Genomic DNA, 8,213 nt, shown 5'->3' on the forward strand with positions numbered 1-8,213 from the left:
CGTCGATCGATGTCGCGGCCGGGTTAGATCCTCCCCCTTGAGCGGGACTTAGCGCGCCGTATTAATGGCGAGTCCGATCGCGGTAATGGCGGTCGCGGAATTACCGCGAGTTCGCGGATATCGCGGTATGGTTTCGTCGGGGATGATTTTCCCGTAGAATGCAGGAGTGCAACGGCTGACGGGAACACCCGTCAATGGCAGGGAACTCCTTACCACTGGATGATCGCCGTTGCACGCAGGTGGACGGATGCGTGTGAGGTGTCGAGAACTCCCGACGGAGGCTGAGTACGCCCAACCTCGTGTTCCTCGGTCGTAGAGATGTTTAAAGGATCGCTCTTAGAGATGCCGCAAACTCTCGGCGGAGGCTGGGTACTCCCAACCCCGTTTTCTCTCTCGTTGAGCGTGTGTTAGGATCGTTCTGGATTCCAGGCGTCGTACTGACTCTGGCGGTTGCGGAAGATCTGGTCTCGATATGGAAAATGTGCCCTTATTTATACCGCTTTTTCCGGCGGGTGCGCGTGCGTAATATGCCTGATTGTTTTAAGGCATATTGTTTAAATTTGAACCATCGCGCGCGACTCGGGTGGTTTCGGGAACGGTCGGTACGGTTACCCGAGCGCGGCGACGATTCCCGGTAAACAACGCGTCTTGACGGCGGTTATAAATTTGAACGCTTTTCTTTATATCTTAAAAATGGGCGCTCGGCGCCTCCGCATTATGCCCGACCGGTGTTTGTCGGGCGGCGGATTTCCGGCGGATCGACGGCCGGGTAACGGTGGAGGGATGCATCGTTACACAATAGTCATATTTATTCTTTTGTAAAGCTTTTGTTAAGACATCCGCGACCATTTTCCAGTTTCAATTTACTTAAAACTAACTTCATTTGATTCTACTTTTACTTTTTTTCTAACAAAATTATGTCTCATGTCTATATGTTTAGTTCTATTGTTGCATATATGGTAGTATTTAAAGATAAGTTTTGCGCTAATTGATTATCGCTTAACAAAAGAATACAATGTTTCTGGTTTAGAATTTCTTCCGGCTTTGGTTCTGGTTCATACAGAACCATTAACCCGGCCCAGGGGGAAATAGAGTCACCATCTCTGATCTCACCTGGGTAAATCTCGGCAGGCGCGTTCACGTGCACGTACACCACCCACCACCTTCTGAAACAATGTGTGCGGCCGCGGGGCTGGACCCGTCAGCTTATAACGGTGACTGAGTTCTGTCGAGGACCCAGTATCGCGGGGTAGATCTCCTTGCTTGGGGTTACGAGCGAAGGTTACACGAGATACGAGGTTACACCTAACCCCAAGGTGTCATACGTTCCATGCCAAGGAGGTGCATGACGCAGGGTGATAAAGTGCATCGCGTACGGAGTCCTGGAATAACTGGTGCCCTTCCAGCGTATAAAGTCTCACTCAGTCACGTGGGACTCTGGCCGGATGAATGTGTATTTCTCTAGCTACTCGTGGGAACAGAAACTTTTACGCTCACACTCTGCCATACACACATCGCGTGTAGCAATCGGCTGATTGCAACATACGACGGCCGGCGATCCGGAACAACTTTTGCTAAAGTGACATTATTTTAAGAAACATGTATTTCTGACGTAATTCTAAGACATTTTCTTCCTTATCAAAGTTTTATTGAAAGCATAATTTTATGTTATAAGATAATAGCGACTCATGTGGTGGTAATTACACGTCGGACGGTTAGTTGTGGCGCGCTGCGCCGCTCTTGCCTGCCTTCTGTACTCGACGCGTGATTCGCTAACTATTTTTGCTTATAATTCAAAAATTACGCTTTAATTCAAATTTTGGTAAAGGAAAAATCGTCTTAGAATTGTATCAGGAATACGTCGTTTTACGGACAGAAAGTTGTTCTAAAACACCCTGTATAGGAAATTTCTAAGCCATGGTCCTCTGACGGGGGATGAATGGCGAGAGGAAATCGGCGAGGGGTCACGCGAGAGGACTGCGGCGAAACCGGTAGGTGAGGGGGACCGCGGCGAAACTTGCCGGCGAGGGGTCCGCGGGAAAAGAGACTGCACGCGTCCGCGAATAGGTGCGAGAGAGATAACGCGAGGCGTCCGTAATATGTGGGAGAGGAATAGCTTGAGGCGTCCGTAATGTGTGGGAGAGGGATAGCGCGAGATTTTTGGAACCTGGCGGGTGACCGGAGCTTGTTCCGACTCTGCCGCGGGTCGGCCTGGCATTGCAGTACCGTCAGGAATGGCCTAATAATCTGATAAAAACATAACTTCATCGGATTATTTGGTATTAATACGCGACGGATAATCCGCTTGCACTCAGGTTATCCGATAATCGGTGCGGTAATCTGGACCCGTGGGATGCCCATGTGCATAACTTCTCTTCCGCGCGTGGGCTTCTATACATTCATAGTGTTGTGGCTTAGCTCAGAGAAGCGTTTTATTCATTGAGTATTTTTATATTCCGCGTGTGAGTGTCCACGATTATTGTTAATATTGCTGGAAGTGATAACCGTGCGTGCGTGTAATAAAGTGAAGTGCCGCGACGCATGTGCTCCGCGAGTTTTTGGTTAGGGTGCCCTCGACCTGGGGCTCTGCGCTACGGTAACGTGCAGTGGTGTGGTGGGTGTGCGGTGCGCGGGCGTGGTGCGTGTGTGCAGTGTGTCTCGGTGCGGCGGTGCATTGTTGCACCCGTTGTTGTCACCGCGTGCCATCGTTCCGTGATCCACTGCCACGGGTGACCTGCATATGGTACATCGTGTGTAGGTTATCCCGCCGCGTGCCGCCCCCGGGCTCCGCGCGCGGGGTTCCACACGCACTGCGCGTCTAAATTTTATTATTTGTTACATTGATTTTTAATCGCATTGTTATGGCGCAGAGCCAGCTCGAAGTTGTGCTCGCGTATCCCCTGGAGGAGCGGGTGCGTTGCCCGCGATGCTGAGGGAGCGCTGATCGAAATGTCAGGTCGAAGGGCGATTTCTGCGACACGCAGCATTTATCGCATCCGAAAATTCCATCTGGGGGACACATTAATATACGCGTGCTCAATTTGTAATTATAGGGGGATAGGCGCGGTCCCCTATATACGTGTTAAAGAACATTTCGAGAAAGAGCACGTCCCCCGGACAGAGGCGTGTCCAGCATCCGCGGAGCACAAAGAACTATCTCTAATGTTGGTCGCACACGCGTCGTGGCACTTCACGTATAAGAAAAGGATAGCGCACAAGTATGAGAAGGGGGAGGGGAGAGAGGGGGAGAGGGGAGAGAGAGGGCGAGGAGAGGGAGGGAGGGAGAGGGAGAGGAATAACGCAAGGCACTTGGGAGAGAGAGAGATAAAGCGAGGCATGCACGTGGATGATGCGAGATACATCGACTCAGAAGAAAAGGATGACGTTCACATGCATGTGGGAAAGAGAGAGATAGCGCGAGGCGTCCGCAATGTGTAGGAGAGGGATAGCGCGAGGCATGCACATGGATGATACAGCGTTCGTAAGGCGGTGCGAGAAGAATAGCACAAGGTACGCACGCGCATAGGAGAAGGATAGCGTCCGCATTGGCGTGGGAAAAGGATGACGTTCGCGAGAGAAAGAGACATAGGCATACGCGAGGCATACAGGAGTAGGAAAGAAGGAGGCGCAGAAATAATTTTTCTGAATATAATAATATTTATTCAAAATTGTGTTCAAAACAAATGCGTGTGTGTGTTTTTAAAAAATGTGTATCTAAAAAATAATAATAATAATATAAAAAATAGAAAAATAGAAAAACTAAAAAATATATATATATAATAAGATAGCGCTCCATCTGAAATAGAAAAATACAAGTTTTATTAGTATATTAATTTAAATATAAAATTTTTTTAAATGGATACTTACAATTAATTTTTCGGCTTTTTGCTCGGTGGCCACGGTTCTTCCATAGCGTCTTCCTCGTAGGGCTCGACCCCGAAGAGACGTCTCAGGTCTACATCCGTCGGGGAAAGCCGTTGGGGTCATCCTCCCATACGTCCTCACGGATTTTGCGGACTTGCGTGACCGTCGCAACGCTCGAACTAGTCGCCGGTGTTCAAAATTTAAGAAACCTGGAATCTCTGGATCTCACTCGTATTGTCGTACTATAAAATAAAATAAAAGTATAATATATATTAGGTGTACAACTTTGCTTCCGCCGTTTTTTTTCCCGAAATTCGAGGCTTTATTGTAAAAAACTGGTTATACATTTATAATTCAAAGTATTGTCCATCGCTGGCCACTACTTTCTCCCTCTTTTTGACTTTGACTCGAGTCTCCATTAAGTAATGCCTCCAATTCTGCATCTTCGATAACCTTCTCTCTTCCACTCTTCTATGCCAGTCTTTGACGTGAAAATCACCGTTCTTGAAGCGTTGAAACCACTCACGACACGTTTTTTCACTAATAGCGGCTTCACCATAAGTATTTGAGAGCATTCGATGAACTTCAGCCGCAGATTTCTTCATATTGAAGCAGAAAATTAAAACCTCCCGCAAATGACGAGAATTTGGCTCGTAAACAGACATTTTCAATCGAGAATAACTTTATGATGCAGACACAAATCGACTAATGTTTCTATGGGGTTATGTTGACAGATGCTCAAGTTTATTGCATGACGTCTATGATCTATTTATTTCGACCACTACTTACCGCTAAAGCCATCTATAGGAAAACGGCGGAAGCAAAGTTGTACACCTAATATTATAAATAATTAATATGATATAAAACAATTTTAATATAAAATAAATATTACTCACTCTTTGGAAAACCAGATTCAATAGGGCTCTCAACAACCCCATTGCGAGGTCCTATGCCCACCATGACGCGTTTCAGCGACCACGACACAACACGGCTTCAATTGAAGACGGTATTTTTCAAACTTCATTCATTGTTAGAACACACTTAATAGACCTCTTTTTTATTCGCTGTCAGATACGTTGACATAATGGGATAGATATTATCTCAAACATTTTAGAATAGGGGATACATCACTTACAAAGAACGCTTACCTTTCGCACATGATAAGAAGACAAAAGTAAGTACGTTCCCGCGGACAACTGTCCACAGTTAAAATCTTTTAAATACGAATGTATTATTATAATATGTAAACCACTATCGAACAGCTTCGAACGGCTTTGAACGGTTATAGAACGGCTATTGAACGGCTTTGAACGGCTATTGAGTAGTATAGTTTGGCCGGTTCTAAGCCATGGTCCTCTGAGGAGGGGTGAGGGGCGAGGGGAAACCGGCGCGGGGGGGTATGACGTCACGCGGGGGGACCGCGGCGGAACGGTAGGCGCGGGGTCCGCGGGGAAGAAGGAACGCGAAGGTACGATGCCGCGAATAGGTGTGACAGAGATAGCGCGAGGCGTTGCGAGAGAGAGAGAGAGAGAGAGAGAGAGAGAGAGAGAGAGCATACGCGAGGCGGTGCGAGAAGGATAGTGTGAGGCGATCACAGGCACGAGGGAGAAGGATAGCGTCCGCATTGGTGTTGGAAAAGGATGACGTTCGCGGGAGAAAGAGATAAAGAGAGAGATAGCGCGAGGCATGCATGCATGCGTAAGAAAAGGAAAGAAGGAAGAACATAAATAATCGACACATTTATTTAATATAATAATAATAATAATATTTATTCAATGTATTCATTGTATGTACATCATATAAATGTGTGTGTGTGTGTGTGTGTGTGTGTGTGTGTGAGTGTGTATGTGTGTTAAAATAATAATAATAATAATAAAAATAAAAATTATAATAATAATAATAATAATAAAAATATGAAACATTTGCTGCAGGCTCCTTCTGAAACAGAAAAACATTATATTAATATAAATTTAATATTTTTTAAAATAGATACAATTAATTCTTCGAGTATTTCAATGTTGTTCTCACCCATAACAAGACGTCAGCTGTTTTACATATCAAAATCCTAATCCTTGGACATCACTATATAATGATCTCGCAGACAATAATCCAATCTATTGTACGAGATTTCTTCAAGCCAATTGCTTGACCTTGCACCATTTGTACAATTGAAGTAACAGGAGTGTTTGTCGATAGCGCCGGGACACGGACATCTAAGCGTTTGTATTTTTTGCGTAACGAATGTCTTAAACTTTCAAGTCGCGCGATTCGGCTAGCCAGCGATTGAATTCCATGCCCCTATTGTAACATCTCGTGTCGGTACTGTTCTTCCAACCACTCGAGACATTTAAGGCATGTTCTTTCCCATAACTCGCATACACACACCGAGTTCACCTGTCTGAAATCCTCCCATAGAAATTGTTCTAATTCCGCAAAATGTTCGGAATCCCCCATATTTCCTATTTAAGTCTTTTCACAACACAAGTTTTGTCCAGCTTATACAGTGCAAATTGGGCACATACTACAGGGCATTATCCACATTCTCCGCAAAACGATCCCAGGATTAGTTCATAAATTGCACTTTCATGCTGTCGTACAACACGAATATGCGAAAATAAGTCTGAAATACGCACAAAACAGCATGTGCAAATTTTTTTGTTGTCTTCACTTTTATAATAAAAGTATATACAGCACATTTTTACCGCACCTAAACTATTTATTTCAACTCGTTTTAAAGTACATTGATTTATGTCCATAATAACACTACTGCAATCACTATTGTAATCGGAATCCTCCGAAAGTATGCGGTCTTCGTCTGATGAATCGTCCGACAAATTCTCAATTTCCATCAAGTTGTCATCTTCGAGAATGACATCCTCATCTTCAATAACAATAACTTCTTGATCAGCCATAACACATATTGTTAAGATCGTCGTAAGGATGAAAACGGTTGCGTATTATAACGTGAGTGGCCTTCACTTGGACACAGTACAATTGGACACGGTGCAAATGGACACGTTACAAATGGACACGAGATTGTGCACACGGTTCAATTGGACACAGTGCATTTGGACACAGTAATTTTGGATACAGTAGCTTTTGGACACATAAGAAAATACGCATCGTTTACTTGGACACCGCTCAATTGGACACTGTTCGTTTGGACACAGAAAAATGCGCACCGTTCATTTGGACACCGTTCGTTTGGACACCGTTATTTGCCCACCGTTCGTTTGGACACCGTTCATTTGCCTACCGTTCGTTTGGACACCGTTCATTTGCCCACTGTTCGTTTGGACACCGTCCATTTGCCCACCGTTCGTTTGGACACCGTTCATTTGTACACAGAAACATGCGCACTGTTTGTTTGAATACGTAACAGATGGAGAAAAATAAAAATCATTTTGGGAAAATATAATCAGTATTCTTATAACACTTTATACTGGTAAATCTATGTAAAATATGAAATCGTGAAAAGGAGATACATTTGAAGGTTATAATATCTGTCAAAATAAAATATATTCATACTTTTATATCTCTGATACTGATGTCATTAATTTTACATTGCTTTTAGCACTTTGTTTAGCCTTTCGCATATTTGGATGTCATGCATGGATACAGTAAGTTCCGCCCACCCTGCGGGGGGGCTCCACTTCCGGAAGATATAACCTAACCCAAACCTATTTCTTATTTAAAACAAAAATTTGGTGTGGATTACGTCGTATAATTTAAATCAAATTTTGGTGTCCAAACGAACGGTGTCCAAACGAACGGTGGGCAAATGAACGGTGTCCAAACGAACGGTGGGCAAATGAACGGTGTCCAAACGAACGGTGGGCAAATGAACGGTGTCCAAACGAACGGTGGGCAAATAACGGTGTCCAAACGAACGGTGTCCAAATGAACGGTGCGCATCTTTCTGTGTCCAAACGAACGGTGTCCAAATGAACAGTGTCCAATTGAGCGGTGTCCAAGTAAACGATGCGTATTTTCTTATGTGTCCAAAAGCTACTGTATCCAAAATTACTGTGTCCAAATGCACTGTGTCCAATTGAACCGTGTGCAAAATCTCGTGTCCATTTGTAACGTGTCCATTTGCACCGTGTCCAATTATACTGTGTCCAAGTGCACCACTCCCTTATATGATACCTATGTATCGAGAAAAATGTAAAGTCATGTACACCGACACCGACAGTCTCATATATCACATCGAGTGTGAAAATGTATATGAGAATATAAAGCGCAACGTCGACAGATTCGATACCAGCGATTATGCGGTGGACAATGTGTACGGTATACCGCTCGCGAATAAAAAGATACCGGGTTTAATGAAGAATGAAAATAATGGC

The sequence above is a fragment of the Polyergus mexicanus genome, unplaced genomic scaffold (genome assembly GCF_030449975.1).
Source record: "Polyergus mexicanus isolate NDT 795.1 unplaced genomic scaffold, iyPolMexi1.0 SCAF_10, whole genome shotgun sequence".
Lineage (NCBI taxonomy): Eukaryota > Metazoa > Arthropoda > Insecta > Hymenoptera > Formicidae > Polyergus > Polyergus mexicanus.